We start from the raw sequence: 26,284 nt of genomic DNA on the forward strand, positions 1-26,284 counted from the left end.
TCAGGAAGCAACAGTTAGAAGTGGACGTGGAACAACAGACTGGTTCCAAATAGGAAAAGAAGTACCTCAAGACTGTATATTGTCACCCTGCTTATTTAGCTTATATGCAGAGTACATCATGCAAAATGCTGGGCTGGAGGAAGCACAAGCTGGAATCAAGATTGCCAGGAGAAATATCAATAACCTCAGATATGCAGATGACACCACCCTTATGGCAGAAAGTGAAGAGGAACTCAAAAGCTTCTTGATGAAAGTGAAAGAGGAGAGTGAAGAATTTGGCTTAAAGCTCAACATTTAGAAAACAAAGATCATGGCATCTGGTCCCATCACTTCATGGGAAATAGATGGGGAATCAGTGGAAACAGTGTCAGACTTTACTTTTTTGATCTCCAAAATCACTGCAGATGGTGATTGCAGCCATGAAATTAAAAGACACTTACTCCTCGGAAGGAAAATTATGATCAACCTAGATAGCATATTAAAAAGTAGAGATATTACTTTACCAACAAAGGTCCATCTAGTCAAGGCTATGGTTTTTCCAGTGGTCATGTATGGATATCAGAGTTGGACTGTGAAGAAAGCTGAGTGCCAAAGAATTGATGCTTTTGAATTTTGGTGTTGGAGAAGACTCTTGAGAGTCCCTTGGACTGGAAGGAGATCCAACCAGTTCATCCTAAAGGAGATCAGTCCTGGGTGTTCATTGGAAGGACTGATGTTGAAGCTGAAACTCCAATACTTTGGCCACCTCTTCTGAAGAGTTGACCTATTGGAAAAGACTCTGATGCTGGAATGGATTGGGGGCAGGAGGAGAAGGGGACAACAGAGGATGAGATGGCTGGATGGCATCACCGTCTCGATGGACATGAGTTTGAGTGAACTCTGGAAGTTGGTGATGGACAGAAAGGCCTGGCATGCTGCGGTTCCTGGGGTCGCAAAGAGTCAGACATGACTGAGAGGCTGAACTGAACTGAACTTAAGGTCCTCTCATGTAATTGTGAATAGTAAGATTTCATTCTTTTTATAACTAATGTTAAATTGCATACATGTACCACATCTTCAATATTCATTCATTTATTGCTGGGCACTGGGTTTGCTTCCTTATAATGGCTATTGTAAATAATTTTGCAAGAAATATCAGTGCATATATCATATATAATTATTGTATTTGTTTTGTTAGGATAAATATCCAGGTGTGGTATTGCTAGATTGTAGGATAGTTCCTATTTTTACCTCTTTGAGAAATTTCTATAATTTTTTCCATAGTGAGTGTGTTAATTTAAATTCCAACCAACAGTGCACAAGGGTATACTTTTCTCCAAATGTTTGCCAAAACTTTTATTTTTGTAATTCTTGATAATTGCCATTTGGCAGGTGTGAGGTGATATCTCATTTTAGTTTTTATTTGCATTTCTCTGATTATTAGTGATGTTTAGCATCTTTTAATGTGTCTCTTGGTCATCTGTATGTTGCCTTTGGGAAAATGTATATTCAGGTCCTCTGCCCATTTTTTAATCCAATTGTTTAGTTTTTTGATGGTGATTTGTATATCTTGGATATTAGTGTCTTACTAGATACACACTTACAAATATCTCCCCCCATTTGCTATGTAGCCTTTTCATTTCATTGATAGTTTCCCTTGCTGTTCAAAAGGATTTTTTTTGTTTGCTTTTTTTTTTTTTTAGTTTGATATAGTTAAATTTATTTTTTCCTATTGTTTCCCTTGCCTGGGGAGACATATCCAAAAAATCTTGCTAATACAGATTTCACAGAATACTATCTATGTTTTCTTTTAGAGGTATTATGATTTCAGGTGGTTATATTAAAGTATTTAATCCATTTGGGCTTTGTTTTTGTATATCATGTGAAAAGTAACCCCATTTGTTTGTTTTGCATGTAACTGTCCTGTTTTCCCAGAAGAGTGATCCTTTCCCAATGTATATTTATACCTCCTTTGTCATATATTAATTGCCCCATATAAGTGTGAAGTTTATTTATGGGCTGTCTATTCTCTACCATTAATTTATGTGTCTATATCATAGAATTTTGATTTATAGTTTAGTGTAGTATAGCTTTATAGTACAGTTTGAAATCAGGGAGCATGAAAGTTTTGGCCATTCAGGATATTTTGTGTTCCATACATATTTTTGAAATATTTGTTCTAATTCTGTGAAAATGACATTGTTATTTGATAGAGATTGCATTCAATCTGTACATTGGCTTGGGTAGTACGGTTATTTTAGCAATACTGATCCTTCCTATCCATGAGCATGGTATATCTTTGCACCTGTTTGTGTCTTCTTCAATTTCATTCATCAATGAGTTATAGCTTTTGGAGTACAGGCCTTTTGCCTATTTAATTAGAATTTTCCCTATATATTTTATTCTTTTTCATGTCATGGTAAATAAGATTGCTTTCTCTTTTTTTCTTAAAATTCCTTTTTAGTGTATAGAAATGCAACAGATTCCTGGGTATTAATCTTGTAGCCTATACTTTAGAGAATTCTTTCATGAGTTCTAGTAGTTTTCTTGGTGACATGTTTAGAATTTTTGTATAGAGTATCATGTCACCTGTAAACAGTAACAGTTTTACTTCTTCCTTTCCAATTTGGATTCCTGATTCCTGTAGCTAGGACTTTCAATATTATGTTAAATAAAAGTGGTAAGTGTGGGCATTGTTGTCTTTTTCCTGATCTTAGAAGAAATACTTTCAGCTTTTCACCATTGAGTATAATGTCAGCTGTAGGTTTTCATATACATACTTATTATATTGTGTGTGTTCTGTCTATGCTCACTTTCTGGAGAGCTTTTTATCATAAATGGTTATTGAATCTTGTCAAAAGCTTATTTTGCATCTGTTGAAATGATCATATGATTTTTATTCTTCAATTTCTTAATGTGATATATCATATTATTTTGCAGATATTGAGCCATCTTCTCTTCCTGGAATAAATCCCACTTGATCATGATGCATGGCCTATTTAATATATCATTGTATTTGTTGTGTTAATGTTTTGTAGAGATTTTTTGCATCTATGTTTATTAGAGATATTGGCCTGTAATTTTCTTTTTTGTGTGATATCCTTTTCTGGTTTTGGTAACAAGAGTGATGTTGGCCTCTTAGAATGAATTCAAAAGCAATTCTTCCTCTGCAAATTTATTGACTAGTTTGAGAAAAGTAGATATTAACTCTTCTCTATATGTTTAAGAGAATTCATTCATGAAGACAAAGGTTCCTGGACTTCAGAAGACAGTTATTTTTTAATTATTGATTCAATTTCCTTATTGATAATTGTTCTGTTCATATTTTCAATTTTTTCCTTTTTTAGTCTTGTAAGATTGTACATTTCTAGGAATTTGTACACGTCTATGTTGTTCATTTTATTGGTATATAGTTCATAGTAAGCTCTTATGATACTTCGTATTTCTTTGGTATAATTTGTACTTCTTTTGCATTTCTCATTTCATTGATTTTGGTCCTCTCTTTTTTCTTGAATCTGACAAAAAATTTATTGATTTGATTTATCTTTTCAAAGAAATAGCTCTTAGTTTTATTGATCTTTTCTATGATTTTTGCTTCTATTTAATTTACCTCAGCTCTGATCTTTATAATTTATTTCCTTCTACTAACTTTGGATTTTCTTTGTTCTTCTTTTCCTAGTTCCAATAGGTGTAAGCTTGGGTGGTTTAATTTGAGATTTGTTGTTTGTTTGTTTCCTGAGAAAAGCTTGCACTTTTATAAACTACCCCCTCATAAAAGCTTTTGCCTGAATCCCATAAATTTGGGATCATTGTGTTTTCATTTGTACTTTTCTTCGTGTATTTTTTTAATCTCCTCTTTGAGATCTTCAGTGATCCATTAATGGTTTATTTATTTATTTATTTTAATTTTAATTTTTTTTTTTTTTTTTTTTAAATTTTATTTTATTTTTTAAACTTTACATAATTGTATTAGTTTTGCCAAATATTAAAATGAATTTTAATTGGAGGTTAATTACTTTACAATACCGTATTGGTTCTGCTACACATAAAAATGTATCTGCCATGGGCGTACATGTGTTCCCCATCCTGAACCCACCTCCCACCTCCCTCCCAGTACCATTCCTCTGGGTCATCCCAGTGCACCAGCCCCAAGCATTCTGTATTCATTTCTTATGTGATATTATATATGTTTCAATGACATTCCCCTAAATCATCCCACCCTCTCCCTCTCCCACAGCATCCAAAAGACTGTTCTATACATCTGTATCTCTTTTGCTGTCTCATATACAGGGTTATCATTACCATCTTTCTAAATTCCATATATGTGTGTTAGTATACTGTGTTGGTGTTTTTCTTTCTGGCTTACTTCACTCTGTATAATAGGCTCCTCTTTCATCCACCTCATTAGAACTGATTAAAATGTATTCTTTTTAATGGCTGAGTAATACTCCATTGTGTATATGTACCACTGCTTTCTTATCCATTCATGCGCTGATGGATATCTAGGTTGCTTCCATGTCCTGGCTATTATAAACAGTGCTGCATTGAACATTGGGGTACATGTGTCTCTTTCAATTCTGGTTTCCTTGGTATGTATGCCCTGCAGTGGGGTTGCTGGGTCATAAGGCAGTTCTATTTCCAGTTTTTTAAGGAATCTCCGCACTGTTCTCCATAGTGGCTGTACTAGTTTGCATCCCCACCAACAGTGTAAGAGGGGTCTCTTTTTCCACACTCTTTCCAGAATTTATTGCTTGTAGACTTTTGGATAGCAGCCATTCTGACCAGCCTGAGATGGTACCACATTGTGGTTTTGATTTGCATTTCTCTGATAATGAGTGATGTTGAGCATCTATTCATGTGTTTGTTACCCATCTGTATATCTTCTTTGGAGAAATGTCTGTTTAGTTTTTTGGCCCATTTTTTTATTGGGTCACTTATTTTTCTGGAATTGAGCTGTAGGAGTTGCTTGTATATTTTTGAGATTAGTTGTTTGTCAGTTGCTTCATTTGCTCTTATTTTCTCCCATTCTTAAGGCTGTCTTTTCACCTTGCTTATAGTTTCCTTTTTTGTTCAGAAGCTTTTAATTTTAATTAGGTCTCATTTGTTTATTTTTGCTTTTATTTCCAATATTCTGGGGGGTGGGTCATAGAGGATCCAACTATGACTTATGTTGGAGAGTGTTTTGCCTATGTTCTCCTCTAAGAGTTTTATAGTTTCTGGTCTTACATTTAGATCTTTAATCCATTTTCAGTTTACTTTTGTGTATGGTGTTAGAACATGTTCTAGTTTCACTCTTTTACAAGTGGTTGACCGGTTTTCCCAGCACCACTTGTTAAAGAGATTGTCTTTTCTCCATTGTGTATTCTTGCCTCCTTTGTCAAAGATAAGGTGTCCATAGGTGTGTGGATTTATCTCTGGGCTTTCTATTTTGTTCCATTGATCTATATTTCTGTCTTTGTGCCAGTATCACACTGTCTTTATATTATGGCTTTGTAGTAGAGCCTGAAGTCAGGCAGGTTGATTCTTCCAGTTCCATTCTTCTTTCTCAAGATTGGTTTGGCTATTTGAGGTTTTTTGTATTTCCATACAAGTTGTGAAATTATTTGTTCTAGCTCTTGGAAAAATACTGTTGGTAGCTTGATAGGGATTGCATTGAATCTATAGATTGCTTTGGGTAGTATACTCATTTTCACTATATTGATTCTTCCGATTCATGAACATGGTATATTTCTCCATCTATTAGTGTCCTCTTTGATTACTTTCATCAGTGTTTTATATATATTATATATATATATATATATATATATAATATGTCTTTTGTTTCTTTAGGTAGAAATATTCCTAAATATTTTATTCTTTTGTTGCAATGATGAATGGAATTGTTTCCTTAATTTCTCTTTCTATTTTCTCATTATTAGTGTATAGGAATGCAAGGGATTTCTGTGTGTTGATTTTATATCCTGCAACTTTACTATATTCATTGATTAGCTCTAGTAATTTTCTGGTGGAGTCTTTAGGGTTTTCTATGTAGAAGATCATGTCATCTGCAAACAGTGAGAATTTTACTTCTTCTTTTCCAATTTGGATTCCTTTTATTTATTTTTCTGCTCTGATTGCTGTGGCCAAAACTTCCAAAACTATGTTGAATAATAGTGGTGAAAGTGGGCACCTTTGTCTTGTTCCTGACTTTAGGGGAAATGCTTTCAATTTTTCACCATTGAGGATAATGTTTGCTGTGGGTTTGTCATATATAGCTTTTATTATGTTGAGGTATGTTCCTTCTATTCCTGCTTTCTGGAGAGTTCTTATCATAAATGGATGTTGAATTTTGTCAAAGGCTTTCTCTGTATCTATTGAGATAATCATATGGCTTTTATTTTTCAATTTGTTAATGTGGTGTATTACACTGATTGATTTGTGGATATTTAATAACCCTTGCCTCCCTGAAATAAAGCCCACTTGGTCATGGTGTGTGATCTTTTTAATGTGTTGTTGGATTCTGATTGCCAGAATTTTGTAAAGGATTTTTGCATCTATGTTCATCAGTGATATTGGCCTGTAGTTTTCTTTTTTTGTGGCATCTTTGTCAGGTTTTGGTATTAGGGTGATGGTGGCCTCATAGAATGAGTTTGGAAGTTTACATTCTTCTGCAATTTTCTAGAAGAGTTTGAGTAGGATAGGTGTTAGCTCTTCTCTAAATTTTTGGTAGAATTCAGCTGTGAAGCCGTCTGGACCTGGGATTTTGTTTGCTGAAAGATTTCTGATTACAGTTTCAGTTTCTGTGCTTGTGACGGGTCTGTTAAGATTTTCTATTTCTTCCTGGTTCAGTTTTGGAAAGTTGTCCTTTTCTAAGAATTTGTCCATTTCTTCCAAGTTGTCCATTTTATTGTCATATAGTTGCTGATAGTAGTCTCTTATGATCTTTTGTATTTCTGTGTTGTCGGTTGTGATCTCTCCATTTTCATTTCTAATATTATTGATTTGATTATTCTCCCTTTGTTTCTTGACGAGTCTGGCTAATGGTTTGTCAATTTTAGTTATCCTTTCAAAGAACCAGCTTTTGGCTTTGTTGATTTTTTTTTATGGTCTCTTTTGTTTCTTTTGCATTTAATTCTGCCCTAATTTTTAAGATATCTTTCCTTCTACTAACCCTGGGGTTCTTCATTTCTTCCTTTTCTAGTTGCTTAAGGTGTAGAGTTAGGTTATTTATTTGACTCTTTTCTTGTTTCTTGAGGTATGCCTCTATTGCTATGAACTTTCCCTTAGCACTGCTTTTACAGTGTTCTACAGGTTTTGGGTTGTTGTGTTTTCACTTTTGTTCATTTCTACGCATATTTTGATTTCTTTTTTAATTTCTTCTGTGATTTGTTGGTTATTCAGCAGTGTGTTGTTCAGCCTCCATATGTTATGTTGCAGTTTTTTCTCCTGTAATTTCTAATCTTCCTGCATTGTGGTCAGAAAAGATGCTTGAATTTCAACTTCTGTTGAATTTACCAAGGCTAGCTTTATGGCCTAGGATGCGATCTATCCTGGAGAAGGTTGCGTGCGCCCTTGAGAAAAAGGTGAAATTCATTGTTTTGAGGTGATATGTCCTATAGATATCAATTAGGTCTAACTGGTCTATTGTATCATTTAAAGTTTGTTTTTGCTTGTTAATTTTCTGTTTAGTTGATCTATCCACAGGTGTGAGTGGGGTATTAAAGTCTCCCACTATTATTGTGTTATTGTTAATTTCCCCTTTCATACTTGTTAGCATTTGTCTTACATATTGCAGTGCTCCTATGTTGCGTGCATATATATTTATAATTGTTATATCTTCTTCTTGGATTGATCCTTTGATCATTATGTAGTGTCCATCTTTGTCTCTTTTCACAGCCTTTGTTTTAAAGTCTATTTTATCTGATATGAGTATTGCTACTCCTGCTTTCTTTTGGTCTCTATTTACGTGGAATATCTTTTTCCAGCCCTTCACTTTCAGTCTGTATGTGTCCCTTGTTTTGAGGTGGGTCTCTTGTAGACAACATATATAGGGGTCTTGTTTTTGTATCCATTCAGCCAGTCTTTGTCTTTTGGTTGGGGCATACAACACATTTACTTTTAAGGTAATTATTGATAATTATGATCCCGTTTCCATTTACTTTATTGTTTTGGGTTCGAGTTTATACACCCTTTTTGTGTTTCCTGTCTAGAGAAGATCCTTTAGCATTTGTTGGAGAGCTGGTTTGGTGGTGCTGAATTCTCTCAGCTTTTGCTTGTCTGTAAAGCTTTTGATTTCTCTTTCATATTTGAATGAGATCCTTGCTGGGTACAGTAATCTGGGCTGTAGGTTATTTTCCTTCATCACTTTAAGTATGTTAAGCCATTCCCTCCTGGCCTGAAGAGTTTCTATTGAAAGACCAGCTGTTATCCTTATGGGAATCCCCTTGTGTGTTATTCGTTGTTTTCCCCTTGCTGCTTTTAATATTTGTTCTTTGTGTTTGATTTTTGTTAATTTTATTAATATGTGTCTTCTGGTGTTTTGCCTTGGATTTATCCTGTTTGGGACTCTCTGGGCTTCTTGGACTTGGGTGATTATTTCCTTCCCCATTTTAGGGAAGTTTTCAACTATTATCTGCTCAAGTATTTTCTCATGGTCTTTCTTTTTGTCTTCTTCTTCTGGGACTCCTGTGAGTCAAATGTTGGGTCATTTAACATTGTCCTGGAGGTCTCTGAGATTGTCCTCATTTCTTTTAATTTGTTTTTCTTTTTTCCTCTCTGATTCATTTAGTTCTACCTTTCTATCTTCTACCTCACTAATCCTATCTTACGCCTCAATTATTCTACTATTTATTCCCTCTAGAGTGTTTTTTTTTTATCTCATTTATTGCATTATTCATTACATATTGACTCTTTTTTATTTTTTCTAGGTCCTTGTTAAACCTTTCTTGCATCTTCTCAGTCCTTGTCTCCAGGCTATTTATCTGTGATTCCATTTTGTTTTCAAGATTTTGGATCATTTTCAGTATCATTATTAGGAATTCTTTATCAGGTATATTTACTATCTCTTCTTTTGTTTGGTTTGGTGGGCATTTATCCTGTTCCTTTACCTTCTGGGTATTCCTCTGTTTCTTCGTCTTGTTTATATTGCTGTGTTTGGGGTGGGCTTTCTGTATTCTGGCAGTTTGTGCAGTTCTCTTTATTGTGGAGTTTCCTTGCTGTGGCTGGGGTTGTACAGGTGGCTTGTCAATGTTTCCTGTTTAGGGAAGCTTGTGATGGTGTTCTGTTGGGTGGAGCTGGATTTCTTCTCTCTGGAATGCAATGAGGTATTCAGTAATGAGTTATGAGATGTCAGTGGGTTTGGAGTAACTTTGGGCAGACTGTATATTGAAGCTCAGGTCTGTGTTCCTGTGTTGCTGGTGAATTTGCATCGTATGTCTTGCTCTGGAACTTGTTGGCCCTTGGGTCGTTCTTCGTTTCAGTGTAGGTATGGAGGCATTTCATGAACTCTTGTCAATTAATGTTCCCTGGAGTCAGGAGTTCTCTGGTGTTCTCAGGATTTGGACTTAAGCCTCCTGCTTCTGGGGTTTTAGTCTTATTTTTACAATAGTCTCAGGACTTCTCCATCTATACAGCACCGTTGATAAAACATCTAGGTTAAAGATGAAAAGTTTCTCCACAATGAGGGACACCCAGAGAGGTTCACAGAGTTACATGGAGAAGAGTAGAGGGATGAGGGGGTTAGAGGTGACCCGAATGAGATGATGTGGAATCGAAAGAGGAAAGAGCAAGCTAGCCAGTAATCACTCCTTCTGTGCTTTCCACAGACTGGACTGCTCAGAGATGTTCACGGAGTTATACAGACAAGAGAAGATGGAGGAAGGATACAGAGGTGGCTAGGAGGATAAAGGGGGGAATCAAAAGGAGAGAGACAGATCCAGCCAATAATCAGTTCTGTAAGTGTTCCCTACCGTCCGAAACACACTAAGAGATTCACAGAGTTGGATAGAGAAGAGAAGGGAGAGGGAAGAGATAGAGGAGACCTGGTGGAGAAAAAGGAGAGTCCAACAGGGGAGAGAGCAGTCAAGCCAGTAATCTCGCTCACAAATAAAAATGGGTACTGAAGACTGGGTTCTTAAAGGTACAAAATTGATAACAAATACCAAAAAGCAAAGATTAAAAATCTAGAGTAGAGGTTGACTTTTCAAAAAAACAATATTAAAGAAAAAAAAAGTCACAAAAATTTATAATATATATATATATACTGAAGTTTACTTTAAAAAATAGGCTCTCTCTTTTTTTTGAAGTAATAGTAGGTTATAAAGATAAAGATTAAAGGAATAATAGAGGACTTAAAATTTTAAAAAATCAGTAAAAAAGAATGATAGTAAAAATAGTAAAAATATATCTAGGACTTTATCTGGTGTTGTGGGTAGTGTGGGGTCAGTTCGTTTTCAGATAGTTCCTTGATCCGGCTTATATTTCTCGAGATCTATAGGCCCCTCCTATGTACCATGAACTTCCTGATGTGCAAGCTGGTTTTCGAAAAGGCAGAGGAACCAGAGATCAAATTGCCCACATCCACTGGATCATGGAGAAAGCAAGAGAGTTCCAGAAAAACATCTATTTTTGCTTTATTGACTATGCCACAGCCTTTGACTGTGTGGATCACAATAAACTGTGGAAAATTCCGAAAGAGATGGGAATACCAGACCACCTAACCTGCCTCTTGAGAACCTGCATGCAGGTCAGGAAGCAACAGTTAGAACTGGACATGGAACAACAGACTGGTTCCAAATAGGAAAAGGAATACGTCAAGGCTGTATATTGTCACCCTGTTTATTTAACTTATATGCAGAGTACATCATGAGAAACGCTGGACTGGAAGAAACACAAGCTGGAATCAAGATTGCCAGGAGAAATATCAATAACCTCAGATATGTAGATGACACCACCCTTATGGCAGAAAGTGAAGAGGAACTTAAAAGCCTCTTGATGAAAGTGAAAGTGGAGAGTGAAAAATTTGGCTTAAAGCTCAACATTCAGAAAACGAAGATCATGGCATCCGGTCCCATCACTTCATGGGAAATAGATGGGGAAACAGTGGACACAGTGTCAGACTTTATTTTTCTGGGCTCCAAAATCACTGCAGATGGTGAGTGCAGCCATGAAATTAAAAGACGCTTATTCTTTGGAAGGAAAGTTATGACCAACCTAGATAGCATATTCAAAAGCAGAGACATTGCTTTGCCAACAAAGGTTCATCTAGTCAAGGCTATGGTTTTTCCTGTGATCATGTATGGATGTGATATTTGGACTGTGAAGAAGGCTGAGCACTGAAGAATTGATGCTTTTGAACTGTGGTGTTGGAGAAGACTGTTGAGAATCCCTTGGACTGCAAGGAGATCCAACCAGTCCATTCTGAAGGAGATCAGCCCTGGGATTTCTTTGGAGGGAATGATGCTGAAGCTGAAACTCCAGTACTTTGGCCGCCTCATGCGAAGAGTTGACTCATTGGAAAAGAATCTGATGCTGGGAGGGATTGGGGGCAAGAGGAGAAGGGGACGACAGAGGATAAGATGGCTGGATGGCATTACTGACTCAATGGACGTAAGTCTGAGTGAACTCTGGGAGTTGTTGATGGACAGGGAGGCCTGGCATGCTGGGATTCATGGGGTTGCAAAGAGTCGGACATGACTGAGAGACTGATCTGATCTGATGTAGTCAGTACTAACTACAGGATTTTAATCTGTTGCATCTGTCACTTCCAAGGAGGTTCGCTCAGTTTTAACTTCTTCTGTTTGCTGGTCTTCCACCCTGACACAAGAGGGTGGTGTTGAACACTTTTTTAGGCTCACTTGTTCGGTCGCCCTGTGGGGAGGGAGGGACGCTGCAAACAAATAACACTGGCGTGTGCTCGCAGTGTCTCAGCCACAATGAGCGTGCCCCAGCTCATGGCGTGTGTGCCCTCCTTGCCCACACTGCTCAGGCTCTAGGTTGCTCCACTGGGAACCATCCCAGGCCCACCCTGGGCTACATGCACCTCCCAGGTCTAAGCCGCTCAGGTTCAGGTACTCGGGTAGGCCTCAGAGGTGCAGACTCGGTTGGGCCTCCGTTTTGTGCCCTTCCCAGGTCCAAGCAGCTCAGGTGATGAGGTGTTTGACGAGCACGGTTACTGTGACTTATCGCCTCCCCCATCCTTGCCGCTCAGTTTTCTGGGTGTACAGCCGGCACACCATCTCAGGTGGATGTTGACTGTCCAGAACCCCAAGAAGTCTTAGTTAGCAAAGAAGCCTGCTTACAGTTTGGTAGATAATGTGTCTCTGGGGCCGCAATTGCCCCCTCTTGGCTCTGGCTGCCTGTCACCGGAGGGGGATCGTCTGCAGCAGGCTAGCTCTGTTCAGTCCTTTGTTCTGTGAGTGGGCTTGGCGGTGTCTTAGGTTAGGGCTTTTTGCATGGTAGATATCCCACAGTCTGGTTTGCTAGCCCAAGTTAGTTCCTTCAGATTGCCCTCAGGGCATTCAGGCCCGGTCCTTACTCTAAGCAATGCAGCCCGCGCCTCCCTGTCCAGCCCCCGCTTGCTAGTGGCAGGTGCAGGCATCTGCGCTGCTTCTCCACTGGGGGAGTTATCGTTGGGATTGTAATCTGTGGGTTTTAATTATTTATTTATTTTTCCTCCCAGTTATGTTGCCCTCTGTGGTTCCAAGGCTCTCCACAGATTCGGCAGTGAGAGTGTTTCCTGGTGTTTGGAAACGTCTGTCTTTTTAAGACTCCCTTCCCAGGACAGAGCTCTGTCCCTGCCTCTTTTGTCTCTTTTTTGTCTTTTATATTTTTTCCTACCTCCTTTCGAAGACACTGGGCTGCTTTTATGTGTGCCTGATGTCCTCTGCCAGCATTCAGAAGTTGTTTTGTGGAATTTACTCAGTGTTCAAATGTTCTTTTGATGAATTTGTGGGGGAGAAAGTGGTCTCCTGATCCTATTCCTCCACCATCTTAGGACTGCCCTCCCCAATTGATTGTTTAGTTGCACATTATTTAAGCCTTCACATGTTTGTGATTTTTGCAGTTTATTTCCATGTAGTTGATTTATAGTCTAGTCCATAGAATGGTGGTTAGAAAATATGGTTGATATGATTTCAGTTTTCTTAAATTTACCAAGACTTGTTTTGTCATCTAGCATGTGATCTGTCCTGGAGAATGTTTCATGTGCACTTGAAAAGAATTTCTATTCTCTTGTTGTTCTACTCTGTAATTTTAAGGCCAGTGTTTACTGATTTTCTGTCTGGATGATCTGTCCACTGTGTAGGTGGGAAGTTAAAGTTTCCTATGTTTATTATGTTATTGTCAATTTCTTACTTTATGTCTGTTAATATTTGCTTTAGGCACTTATGTACTTATGCTGGGCACATATGTACTTACAAGTGTTATATATTCTTCTTGTATATATCCCTTTATCATTATGTAATGTCCTTCTTTGTCTTATTATAGTGTTTGTTTTAAGGTCTATTTTGTTTGATAGAAATATTGCTGCCTCTGCTTTCTTTCCATTTCCACTCCATGGCATATGTTTTTCCATTTTCTCATTTTCTGTTCATGTGTGTCTTCAAAACCTAGGTGAATCTCTTATAAGTAGCATATACTGAGTTGGCCAAAAAGTTTTTTTGAGGCTCCAAGGGAACTCTTTGCTCAGCCCAATATATGGGCTTTATTTTTATATGCATTCAGCCACTCTTCTCTTTTAATTTGAAAGTAAAGTCCATTTATATCTAAAGTAATTCCCGATAGACATATTCCTTTGTGTTCCTTTATTTTACTTTTGCTGTCTTCCCTTATGATTTGGTAACTATCTTCAGTGTTATGTTTGGATTCTTTTCAGTTTTTGGCGTTCTGCATCTATTATGGATTTTCAGTTGTGCTTATCATGATATATATATATATATATATATATATATATATATTTAATATATTTATATAACCATATCTCATCCCTATGCCATCTCAGAGGTCTTTTAAAATATTCCCATATTTTTTACTATTTTCTTTTTCTGTTTGGCTAAAATAATTTCCTCTATTATGTCTTCCAGTTTGCTGATCTATCCCTAAGTATAATATTATCTAATCTACTGTTGACTCATCTAAGTGTGTTTTTTAATTGTTACTGCATTATTTATCTCTGTTTGGTTCCTCTTTATATTGTCTAACTCTTTTTTTTACTGTTCTAACTGTGTCCAACTGTTTTTTTTTGTCCTGAGTTCTTTGAGCATCTTTAAGATTATTGCTAGGAATGCTTTATTGGGTAGTTGCTTATCTCCAATTCAATTAGTTCTTCTGGGATTTTTTTTCCTTGTTCCTTCATTTGAAACATATTCCTATATCACTTTATTTTGTCTAATTTTCTTTCATTTCTATGTATTTAGTAAGCTGTTTACATTTCCCTATCTTAGAGAAATGGCTTTATGTAGGAGACATGCTATGGGGCTTAACAGCATACTTCCTTCGTGTCACCAGAGCTATATGCTTTTGGAGTGGCCTCTGTATGGGTTATGTGGGTCTTTCTGCTATGATAAGCTGACAGCTATAGAAACTTGTAAGCATGGCTGTCTCCTAACCTAGTTGGCTGCCAGGCCCTGCCTTGCGTGGAGATTGCCAGCTTCTGGTATATGGGGCAGGGTCCTTCCATGGTTAGCTGCATGACCGGGAAAGTTCCCAAACTGGTGCCAGTCCACTGGTATATGGTGCCATGTCATGTATATGGTGCCAGGTAGTTGACTGCAGGGTTGGGATCCCATACCTAGTATCCACCTGCTGTTGGGCTGGGCCATGGCCGAAGGCAGGTGGCTGAGACGCTGAAGCTGTCCTGGGGCTGGTGTCAACCTCCTCATGGGTGGATCTGGTGCTCTGGGTATCCTAATGTTGCTGCCTTCCCACTAGTGGGTAAGTTTTGATCCCCAAAAATACTACCAGCACATTATGTGCAGAGCTAAGATCTGGGGTCTCTGGCTATGGGATGGAGTCCTAGAGTTGGTATCCACCCAATAGTAGATAGAGCTAGGAACAAAAGAGTTCTGGGGCTAGTTCTGGCCCACAGGATCCTGGGGTCTCTGGGTGCAGTATGAAAAGGTCCCAGAATTGGTGTCCACCCACAAGTGAGAAGGTCTAGGACCCAATCATCCTAGGCCTAATTCCCACTGCTGAGGAGTAAGACTGGACCCAAGGGCTAGTTCATGCCCACTGGTAGGTCGAGCTTGATACTGAGTACTCTAGCTCTGAGGTCTTGAATTCACAGACCTGTTGTCCTGTTGGGGGTGAGGCTGTGTTCTGGGTGTTGTGGTGAGTAGGGCCAGTTTCAGGGGAGCTAAGAGGAGGTTCTACATCAAACAGCCTGTTAGAGAAAGAATCTCAAAATGGTGTTTCCAACATTGCTGATGTTGGTCCAACATCAGGACACCCCTGAGATCCCTTGGAACTGGCCCTGTTCACCACAACACACAAAACCTAGCCTCACCCACAACAGGACAACAGGTCCAAAAATGACTGTCACCACTGTATATAACCCTAGAGTGAGTCCCAATTGCCTTCTCTGAGAGAATTTCCAAGATCAGCAAGTGAATATAACCCAAGTTCCTTTCAAATTGTTACTTGTGTCCTGGGTCTCAGAGCTTGTGAGATTTAGTGTGTGTCCTTTTAGAGGGGAGTCTGTATTTCCCACAGCACTTAAGTTTTCCTGAAAGTAAGCCCCACTAGCCTTGAAAGCCAAATATTATAGAGGCTTATCTTTCCCGTGAAATGTCTCTGGCGTGGGGAGCTCAGTGTGGGGCTTGGACCCTTATTCCTTGTGGATAATCTCTGCAATTGCAGTTATTCTCCTGTTTGGGGGTCACTTACCCAGGGATATGACTCTTGACTATACTGTGTGTCCACTCCTCCTTTCCATCTTGTGGCTGCTTCTTTACATCTTTAGTTGTAAAATATCTTTTCTGTTAGTGTTCAGGTTGTTCTCATCAATAATTGACCAGTAAGTATTTGTAACTGTGGTGTGCTTGTGTAAAAAAAGATCTCTAGTCTTTCACATTCTGTTGTTTTCCTCTATTGCTTTGCATTGATCGCTGAGGAAGACTTTCTTATCTCTTCTTGCTATTCTTTGGAACTCTGCATTCAGACGCTTATATCTCTCCTTTTCTCCTTTCCTTTTCGCTCCTCTTCTTTTCACAGCTATTTGTAAGGCCTCCCCAGACAGCCATCTTGCTTTTTTTGCATTTCTTTTCCATGGGGATGGTCTTGATCTCTGTCTCCTGTACAATGTCACGAACCTCATTCCATAGTTCATCAGGCACTCTATCTATCAGATCTAGGCCCTTAAATCTATTTCTCACTTCCACTGTATAATCATAAGGGATTTGATTTAGGTCATACCTGAATGGTCTAGTGGTTTTCCCTACTTTCTTCAATTTAAGTCTGAATTTGGCAATAAGGAGTTCATGATCTGAGCCACAGTCAGCTCCTGGTCTTGTTTTTGCTGACTGTATAGAACTTCTCCATCTTTGGCTGCAAAGAATATAATCAATCTGATTTTGGTGTTGACCATCTGGTGATGTCCATGTGTAGAGTCTTCTCTTGTATTGTTGGAAGAGGGTGTTTGCTGTGACCAGTGTATTTTCTTGGCAAAACTCTATTAGTCTTTGCCTTGCTTCATTCCATATTTTAAGGCCAAATGTGCCTGTTACTCCAGCTGTTTCTTGACTTCCTACTTTTGCATTCCAGGCCCTTATATTGAAAAGGACATCTTTTTTGGGTGTTAGTTCTAAAAGTTCTTGTAGGTCTTCATAGAACCGTTCAACTTCAGCTTCTTCAGCGTGACTGGTTGGGGCATAGACTTGGATTCCTGTGATATTGAATGGTTTGCCTTGGAAATGAACAGAGATCATTCTGTCATTTTTGAGATTGCATCCAAGTACTGCATTTTGAACTCTTTTGTTGACCATGATGGCTGCTCCATTTCTTCTGAGGGATTCCTGCCAGCAGTAGTAGATATAATGGTCATCTGAGTTAAATTCACCCATTCCAGTCCATTTCAGTTCGCTGATTCCTAGAATGTCGATGTTCATTCTTGCCATCTCTTGTTTAACCACTTCCAATTTGTCTTGATTCATGGACCTGACATTCCAGGTTCTTATGCAGTATTGCTCTTTACAGCATCAGACCTTGTTTCTATCAACAGTCACATCCACAACTGGGTATTCTTTTTGCTTTGGCTCCATCCCTTCATTCTTTGTGGAGTTATTTCTCCACTGATCTCCAGTAGCATGTGGGGCACCTACTGACATGGAGAGTTCCTCTTTCAGTATCCTATCATTTTGCCTTTTCATACTGTTCATGGGGTTCTGAAGGCAAGAATACTGAAGTGGTTTGCCATTCCCTTCTCCAGTGGACCACATTTTTGTCAGAAATTGAGGAAATTCAAAGAAATAGAGGAAAACAACAGAATGGGAAAGTCTAAAGATCTCTTCAAGAGAATTAGAGATACCAAGGGAACATTTCATGCAAAGATGGGCTTGATAAAGGACAGAAATTGTGTGGACCTAACATAAGCAGAAGATATTAAGAAGAGGTGGCAAGAATACACAGAAGAACTGTACAAAAAAGATCTTCATGACACAGATAATCACAGTGGTGTGATCACTCACCTAGAATCACATATCCTGGAATGTGAAGTCAAGTGGGCCTTAGAAAGCATTACTACGAACAAAGCTAGTGGAGGTAATGGAATTCTAGTTGAGCTGTTTCAAATCCTGAAAGATGATGCTCTGAAAGTGCTGCACTCAATAGGCCAGCAAATTTGGAAAACTCAGCAGTGGCCACAGGACTGGAAAAGGTCAGTTTTCATTCCAATCCCAAAGAAAGGCAGGGCCAATGAATGCTCAAACTACCACACAATTGCACTCATCTCACACGCTAGTAAAGTAATGCTCAAAATTCTCCAAGCCAGGCTTCAGCAATACATGAACCGTGAACTTCCAGATGTTCAAGCTGATTTTAGAAAAGGCAGAGGAACCAGAGGCCAAATTGCCAACATCTGCTGGATCATGAAAAGAGCAGGAGACTTCCAGAAAAACATCTATTTCTGCTTTATTGACTATGCCAAAGCCTTTGACTGTGTGGATCACAAGAAACTGTGGAAAATTCTGAAAGAGATGGGCATACCACACCACCTGATCTGCCTCTTGAGAAATTTGTATGCAGGTCAGGAAGCAACAGTTAGAATTGGACATGGAACAACAGACTGGTTTCAAATAGGAAAAGGAGTATATGAAGGCTGTATATTTTCACCTGCTTATTTGACTTCTATGCAGAATACATCATGAGAAACGCTGGGCTGGAAGAAGCACAAGCTGGAATCAAGATTGCTGGGAGAAATCTCAATAACCTCAGATATGCAGATGATACCACCCTTATGGCAGAAAGTGAAGAGGAACTTAAAAGCCTCTTGATGAAGGTGAAAGAGGAGAGTGAAAAAGTTGGCTTAAAACTCAACATTCAGAAAACGAAGATCATGGCATCTGGTCCCATCACTTCATGGGAAATAGATGGGGAAACAGTGGAAACAGTGTCAGACTTTATTTTTCTGGGCTCCAAAATCACTGCAGATGGTGAGTGCAGCCATGAAATTAAAAGACGCTTACTCCTTGGAAGGAAAGTTATGACCAACCTAGATAGCATATTCAAAAGCACAGACATTACTTTGCCAACAAAAGTCTGTCTAGTCAAGGCTATGGTTTTTCCAGTGGTCATGTATGGATGTGAGAGTTGGACTGTGAAGAAAGCTGAGCACCGAAGAATTGATACTTTTGAACTGTGGTGTTGGAGAAGACTCTTGAGAGTCCCTTGGACTGCAAGGAGATCCAACCAGTCCATTCTGAAGGAGATCAGCCCTGGGATTTCTTTGGAAGGAATGATGCTAAAGCTGAAACTCCAGTACTTTGGCCACCTCATGCGAAGAGCTGACTCACTGGAAAAGACCCTGATGCTGGGAGGGATTGGGGGCAGGAGGAGAAGGGGTCGACAGAGGATGAGATGGCTGGATGGCATCCCTGACTCGATGGACGTGAGTCTGAGTTAACTCCGGGAGTTGGTGATGGACAGGGAGGCCTGGCGTGCTGCTATTCATGGGGTCGCAAAGATTCGGACACGACTGAGCAACTGAACTGAACTTAACTGAACTGTGGAAGAAGGTGAGATCAGGTCTTCCTTCTCTGTCACCTTGGCCACTCCACCTCTGTATATTTTATTTGGTAAGGCTAGGATTGTGTTACTCTCCTGTGCATTTAAAAATGTGTAGACAATTCATCTGTGTCCATCTGTTTTCAATTTGCATTTTGCTTCTTACAAGAGAAGGTGAAAATTTTGTACCCATTGTTGAGGAACAGGTGTACAATTGATTTTATTTATCCTTTTCTGTAAGGAAAGATATTTTGTCATACATATGCTCCATAGAACAATGCTTCCATTTTGACAGAAAATATAAGCATTAATTTTTTTTAAGAATCATCATTTTGAGGATGAATGGAAGAGTGCCATGTTTGAGGCACATTTAAGTATAAAACTTTTTTAAAGAAAGATCTTCAAGATGACATAGATAAATTCATAGAGCATATAGATTATTCTTTTAATTTTAAAAGTAATTCTTTTCTTACATTACTTTGGAAGCGTCCCAAAATTCAAGAGAGATAGTTTTAAAACCCTCTTTCCTATGCTGAATTTCCAAAGCACTATCCTTGCATTTCACACATGACTGAAGAACCAAACTACCACTTTCTGAAAATCCATCAGAAAATTCTGAGATCTTAAAATAATACACAACTGGATCAAAACCGCAATTTAGATTTACAAGAGACAGGGAAATTATATGGAAAAATAGAGTGCTCTTAAGAAAGGAGCAGTTTTAAAAGAGTTTATTGCTTCACCACCATAAAGAATGAGAAACTGAGGTAGTAAGGTGTGAAACACACAGTGAATACTACCACACATATAAGGACCATACACAAAGCCTTTTTTATCTTTGGTGGTTTGAGGAAGAACTTGGAATTCTTGTAAAAGTTTTCCTGTTCTCCCTGTACAATAAGTAATAATTACAACAGAGAATACAAACTTTCCAAGTTCAACTACAATTATCATGCCAATAGTAGATGCTATGCTAATGTATTGAAACCCTAAATCAGCAAGTCAGGGCTCAGAGTGTTCAGTGTTGTTATCTAATCCAACATTTCTCAGAATTCCAAGTGGCAAACAGGCAGTCCCTACCATCACTCAGATTGCAGCACTGATGCTCAGATCGTACCTATTCCAGCCTCTGGTCCTGAAGGGCCTGAGGAGAAAGAAGTATCTCTGAAGGCTGTTACATGTCAAGAAACAAATGCTGGCATAGATATTGAGATAATTCAGGTAAAAGTACAGAAAGAAACGGGTTCTCTGGAAACGCCAATGGTGGCTGATTTAATAGTAAATCCAGAAGGGTAAGGACAGCACGTGAGCACAATTAGCCACAGAGAAGTTGATTATGGAAATAATGGCTTTATTATTCTTGCTGATGAAGTGACACAGAATCCACAAGGCTATACTGTTGGCCCGTAGACTAGGGATAAATCTTAGGATGTAAGTAGCTGCATAGAGGGAGTACTGAAATGATATTTGAAGATCAGTGTACTTTGCTCTTGTACTGTTTGTGCTGTTGCTTCCCATCCTTCCTTAGGGAAAGCATCAGAATGAGTATTTCTGCAGAAAATAGTCTATAAATATAGTCAAGGGCATATCAGTCCATGTTTGGGTATACAAATAAACTTGTCTAGCAAAGAGGTATCCAAGTGTGAACTTTGATAAATTCAAAAGATCTTTTCTATGTAAACTGAAAATAGCTTGCCAATCTACAACTGGATAACAGTATTGTCGAAGATATTTTGGGGAATCAAAAAAAAAAAAATCACTATATTGGCAGTAGCCTCAGTCAGGTTTTTTTCTTAGTAGTCAAAAGAAGAAGTAATCAAGCTTGCAGAGATAACCAACAAGCAAGTCTTCACTGACAAATAGTCCCTAAACATATATTTTAAGATTCTTGTTTTCCATTTGGTTTTACAATTCTATCTGTATTGTCAAAATTTGAGATCTGTCTTGCCCTATCATCAGCCTATTTTGAGTGGCAACCTTACCAGGGATTAGATGACTGCTTAAATGAGTCTATGAACATTTAGGAATGAAACGTGGGATAAAGGCGTGGGAAAGAGCTGGCTGGTCACTAGGCCTTGGGAAGATAAGGGTTTGGAAAAAATAATGCAACTCAGATAACCATTGTCTCTTTCAGAATTTGTCTAAAAGCACAATTAGCTCTGTTTATATAACTTTGCACTTTCTTGAAGCTTCAGTAACTTTAGAGATCTGTGTTTATTAATACAATTTCAGTAGCTTCAGATGTTCATGTTTATTGAGACTATCCTTGCAACCATTGCAAGCAACTACCAGAGTGTGTGAAGGACTAAAGGATATCTGGTGGTAGATGTAGCAAAAGGGGTTGCCTCTACTTCAGCTCTTAGGGCAAGTTCAGTGAAAAAGTTGTTAATGTGGACAGTTACATTTCTAGCAATCATAATTGTTAGAAATCCTTCCCTCTAGTAAGCCAAAAACCCACATCCCTGGCATTTCAACCAGTTTTGCCTACCAAAACTAAATAAATCCTACTTCCTGTTATGCATGAAACTCTTGAAATATCTAAGGATAGCAATTCTGTCATTTCTCAAATCTTCCATTATCCAGGTTAAATATCCATCCCAGATATGAAATAGTTCTTATACTTGGCTTTGGATCAGAACATTTTCCTTTTAGTCAAAAGAGACTACAATACAGCTTATTTTACCCATGAAAATGACAGTTTAGGAACCCCTATGTTTGATTTTTTAGGAAATATAACATGCATTTGATTGCAGGACAAAAGGATAAATGCTTTCTTAATACTCTCTTGTGATTTTCATCACTTGTAAAAGCAGTTAGTTTGCTTCACATTTATAAAATTAAAAGGAAAATAAGACAGACTTAACATTGACTATTGAAAGCAATATAGGGTCAAGGACAATGCCTAAACACAACCAATTAAAAAATGTAAAAGTCAAAAAAAAATGAAAAAGTCAGTCCACCCATGCACAGTTCATACAGTGCAAAACAACCTATTTGGTTCATTTGTGTTGACTACATGGGGCTCTCTGATAAACTGTATTTACTAACTGATTGTTGATTGCAATCAATCAGTTCATTCCGATAAACAGCTACTTTAAATGTGCTGTTCCCTGCCCCCCACCACTGAGTTGATTGTTTTGCTAATCGACCAGTTAGTTTAACAAAATGTAGCTAGGGCCAATACTATCTTTTTTGTGGTTTGTTTAGTCACTGAACTAACTAAAATAATTGGTCTTATGTTCTCTATGTGTGGTGTGTGTGTGTGTGTGCGTGCGTGTACTCTCAGTTGTGTTCAACTAATAAAAAGCCATATAAGGTAGAACAAAATTATTCTTGAAATAAAACTTAAGGAACAGTTAATATACATGAACTCTTCCTTGATCAACGTTGATTTTGTTATAATAATTGCTAAAAATCGCTGAATGCCTACTTTGGACAAGGTGCTATACTTTATATACACTCTCAATAGATCTTTCACAGCAATCCTGTGCAACAATAAAATATTACCAGTATTTTACAAAAAGGAAAACTGAGGCCTCAAGAAAGGTAAGGCTCACTTCCTCCAAGAAAGGTTTTCCTGACCTCTCCAAACCACAGATCACTTCTACAACCTCAGAGTATCCCTAATTTTGATAATTATATTTAGTGCACTTCACACACTGCTGCTGCTAAGTCGCTTCAGTCGTGTCCGACTGTGTGCGACCCCATAGATGGCAGCCCACTCACTAGCATGCTGCAATTATTTGCCTTTACATGCAGTTAATTATGTTCCTTTGAATAGCCTGCAATCTACCACAGACATATAAAAAATGTATTCTCTTATTTCTTCCTTTCTTCCATGATAAAGTGTCTAGTAATTGTCTTGTACATATTAGAGGCCCACTAAGTGTTTATTGAATGAATGACTGAATAGTACAGGATGAATGGATGAATCAGGGGCAAAATGTCTTACCCAGAAGATAAAAATAAGTATCTGGAGAATTTGAATTTAGCTGTGATGTTTGACTTGACCACCAGGTGTCATAAGTATGCCAACATTCAAATATCTTTTGATATTTTAGCACATAATTTATTTTAAAATTTCATTAATGGAGAAATCATAATAAAGAATAAAAGTATCAATAACTTCCTGGTAACATCAGAAACACATTTAAAATGGCATTTTAGAGAGTTTGAATTTATTTTATTTTTTTAGACATCATACTTCTCTTATAATTCTCTGAAAATAGTTTGGTTTCTAAGTTAATTGCAGATTCCTAGAATATTAAAACTATTACAAGCCATTGAGATCTTCTGATCTCAGAACTTCTTATAGATGAGAAAACTAAGACCAAAAACAGGGAAATTAAAATTTTCAAATTTGAAAAGAAAATTAGCAGCAAATGTTAGACCAAGGTCTCTTGTCTCCATCTACAGAACAATTTCTAATTTTCCAGGAACTTCTAAGAAGAAAATCAAATTTTTGGAAAATTTCTACTACTTCAAACTTTCAGAAACAAACAAATGCCAGAGTTTAGAACACTAAACTTGACAGTATATTATTACAGCAAAAGGAATATTCCAGGACAAATGCATTTTTTTTAACAGAATGAACATTTCCAAGTCTCAAATAATAACTGTGTATAAAGTCTGCTTAAAAGTCTTTGTTTTGAAATGTGTATTATTTCTTTACACAAGGAATGTAAAGTGGGTGAAAATCACTCAGTCATGTCCAACTCTTTTTGACCCCCATGAACTATACAGTACATGGAATTCTCCAGGCCAAAATATTGGAATGGGTAGCCTTTCTCTTCTCCAGGGGATCTTCCCAACCCAGGGATCAAACCCAGATCTCTTGCATTGCAGGCAGATTCTTTACCAGCTGAGCCACAAGGGAAGTCCAAGAATACTGGAGTGGGTAGCCTATCCTTTCTCCAGAGGATCTTCCCAACCCAGAAATCGAACTGGGGTCTCCAACCCAGAAATCGAACTGGGGTCTCCTGCACTGCAGGCTGATTCTTTACCAACTGAACTATCAGGGAAGCCCACACAAAGAATAGAGTTTTACATTAGAAAATGCGTGTTTGTGTGTGAGCGTGCACACTCAGTCACGTCCGACTCTTTGCAAACCCACCAGAGGCTCTTCTGTCCGTGGGATTTTCCAGGCAAGAATGCTCGAGTGGGTTGCCATTTCCTCCTCCAACAGGTCTTCCTGACTCCGGTTTGAACCCACATCTCCTGTAGCTCCTGCACTGGCAGCCAGATTCTTTATCACTGAGCCACCAGAGAATCCCTTACTTTAGAAAATATATGTAAGCAAAAACAAATAAAAATATATACCTATCTATCACAAATAATTCCAATGCAAACATTCTAGTATATAACCATTTACATTTTATTCTGTGGCTGTAAATCTGCAAGCTGATGTATATAAAGATATTTTTACCACTTTAACTCATATACATATATGTTTTATAATCATAGTTTATATTCAATCATAGTTGCTCTGATTGTAGTGCCCTGTCATAAAGATGGCAAAAATAGCACATGAAAAGATGCCCAACATCACTAATTATTAGACAAATGCAAATCAAAACTACAATGAGGTATCATCTCACATTGGTCACAATGGTCATCATTAAAAAAATCTACAAACAATAAATGCTGGAGAGGGTGTGGAAAAAAGGAACCCTCTTTCACTGTTGGTGGGAATGTAAATTGGTATAGCCACTAATGGAGAACAGTATGGAGGTTCCTCAAAGAAACTAAAAACAGAACTACCATGTGACCCAGCAATCTAATTCCTAAACATGTACTTGGAGAAAACAATAATTCACAAAGATACATGTACCCCAATGTTCATTGCAACAATATTTACAATAGCTAGGACATGGAAGCAACCTAAATGTCCTTTGACAGAGGAATGGATAAAAAGATTTGGGGCTGGTGCACTGGGACGACCCAGAGGGATGGTATGGGGAGGGAGGAGGGAGGAGGGTTCAGGATGGGGAACACATGTTTTAAAATTATTAAATTAAAAATTAAAAAAAAAAGATGTGGTATATATATACAATGCAATATTCAGATACTAAAAGGAATGAAATATCCATTTGCAGAGACATAAAGAGACCTAGAGACTGCCATGCAGAGTGAAGTAAGAAAAAAAAAAAAACAGAAAAGAGAAAAATATTTTATATGAACACATATGTGGAATCTAGAAAAAATGGCACAGATGAACTTATTTGCAAAGCAGAAATAGAATCACAGATGTAGAGAACAAACTTATGGATACCAAAGGGGAGTGGTAAGGGGGAGTGGGATTAATTGGGAGATTGTGATTAACATATATACACTACTATGTATAAAATAGATAACTAATAATAACCTACTGTATAGCACAGGGAACTACTCAGTGCTCTGTGGTGACCTAAACGGGAAGTAAATCTAAAACAGAAGGGATATATGTATACATACAACTGACTCACTTTGCTGTACAGCAGAAACTAACACAACATTGTGAAGCAACTATACTCCAATAAAAAAAAAAAATTTAAAATGTAGTGTCTTGTCAATAAATAGACATCTAAATAGCCATTTAATGGTGTATTGCTCTTCATCATGCTGACTTCTACAATTGTATAGCTGATCCTGTTCCTGATGCTGTCTGGCTGTTCACACTGTCCATACATACTCTTAGTTGAACCCAGGCTAGGTATGTCACAAGCTAAGAGGCTGGAAGGAGACACGAGGAGCCAGAGGAACTATAGATATGTTTATTTTCTCCTGGCCGAGGCAGCAGCCATAGCAGCAGCTATAGCATAACCTAACACAACACAACCTCTCTCCTGGCTGCTCAGCGGCCATAATATTATTCTCTCCTGGCTGATGCCAAAGCTGTAGCAATAGACATGCTATATTCTCTCCTGTCGTGGGTGACCCAACAGACACAGCCATGATGCAGCAATAATGCCACTGCTTTCTAGGTGGAGTTCATATATACCTACTGCACAAAGTAGCCTGTGACCAAAGGAGTACCTAGTGATGCACATGCACAGTGGTATAATTGATCTCACTTGTTACATAAACCTCATGACATACATGTAAAATACTATAAGTGATCTCAGCTGTTACA

The 26,284-nt window shown here is 38.1% G+C and overlaps 3 pseudogenes; all 3 read right to left on the reverse strand.

Annotated features, from left to right (window-relative positions):
- The window catches only part of LOC102265897 (UV radiation resistance-associated gene protein pseudogene), a 35,252-nt pseudogene extending 23,099 nt beyond the window's left edge, over window positions 1–12,153 (reverse strand).
- Window positions 12,154–16,376: 4,223 nt separating this feature from the next.
- Window positions 16,377–17,255, reverse strand: LOC138986314 (craniofacial development protein 2-like; annotated as a pseudogene).
- Window positions 17,256–19,642: 2,387 nt separating this feature from the next.
- On the reverse strand, window positions 19,643–20,691 carry LOC138986485 (putative P2Y purinoceptor 10; annotated as a pseudogene).
- Between the last annotated feature and the right edge of the window lie 5,593 nt (window positions 20,692–26,284).

Source organism: Bos mutus, chromosome X (assembly GCF_027580195.1).
Source record: "Bos mutus isolate GX-2022 chromosome X, NWIPB_WYAK_1.1, whole genome shotgun sequence".
Lineage (NCBI taxonomy): Eukaryota > Metazoa > Chordata > Mammalia > Artiodactyla > Bovidae > Bos > Bos mutus.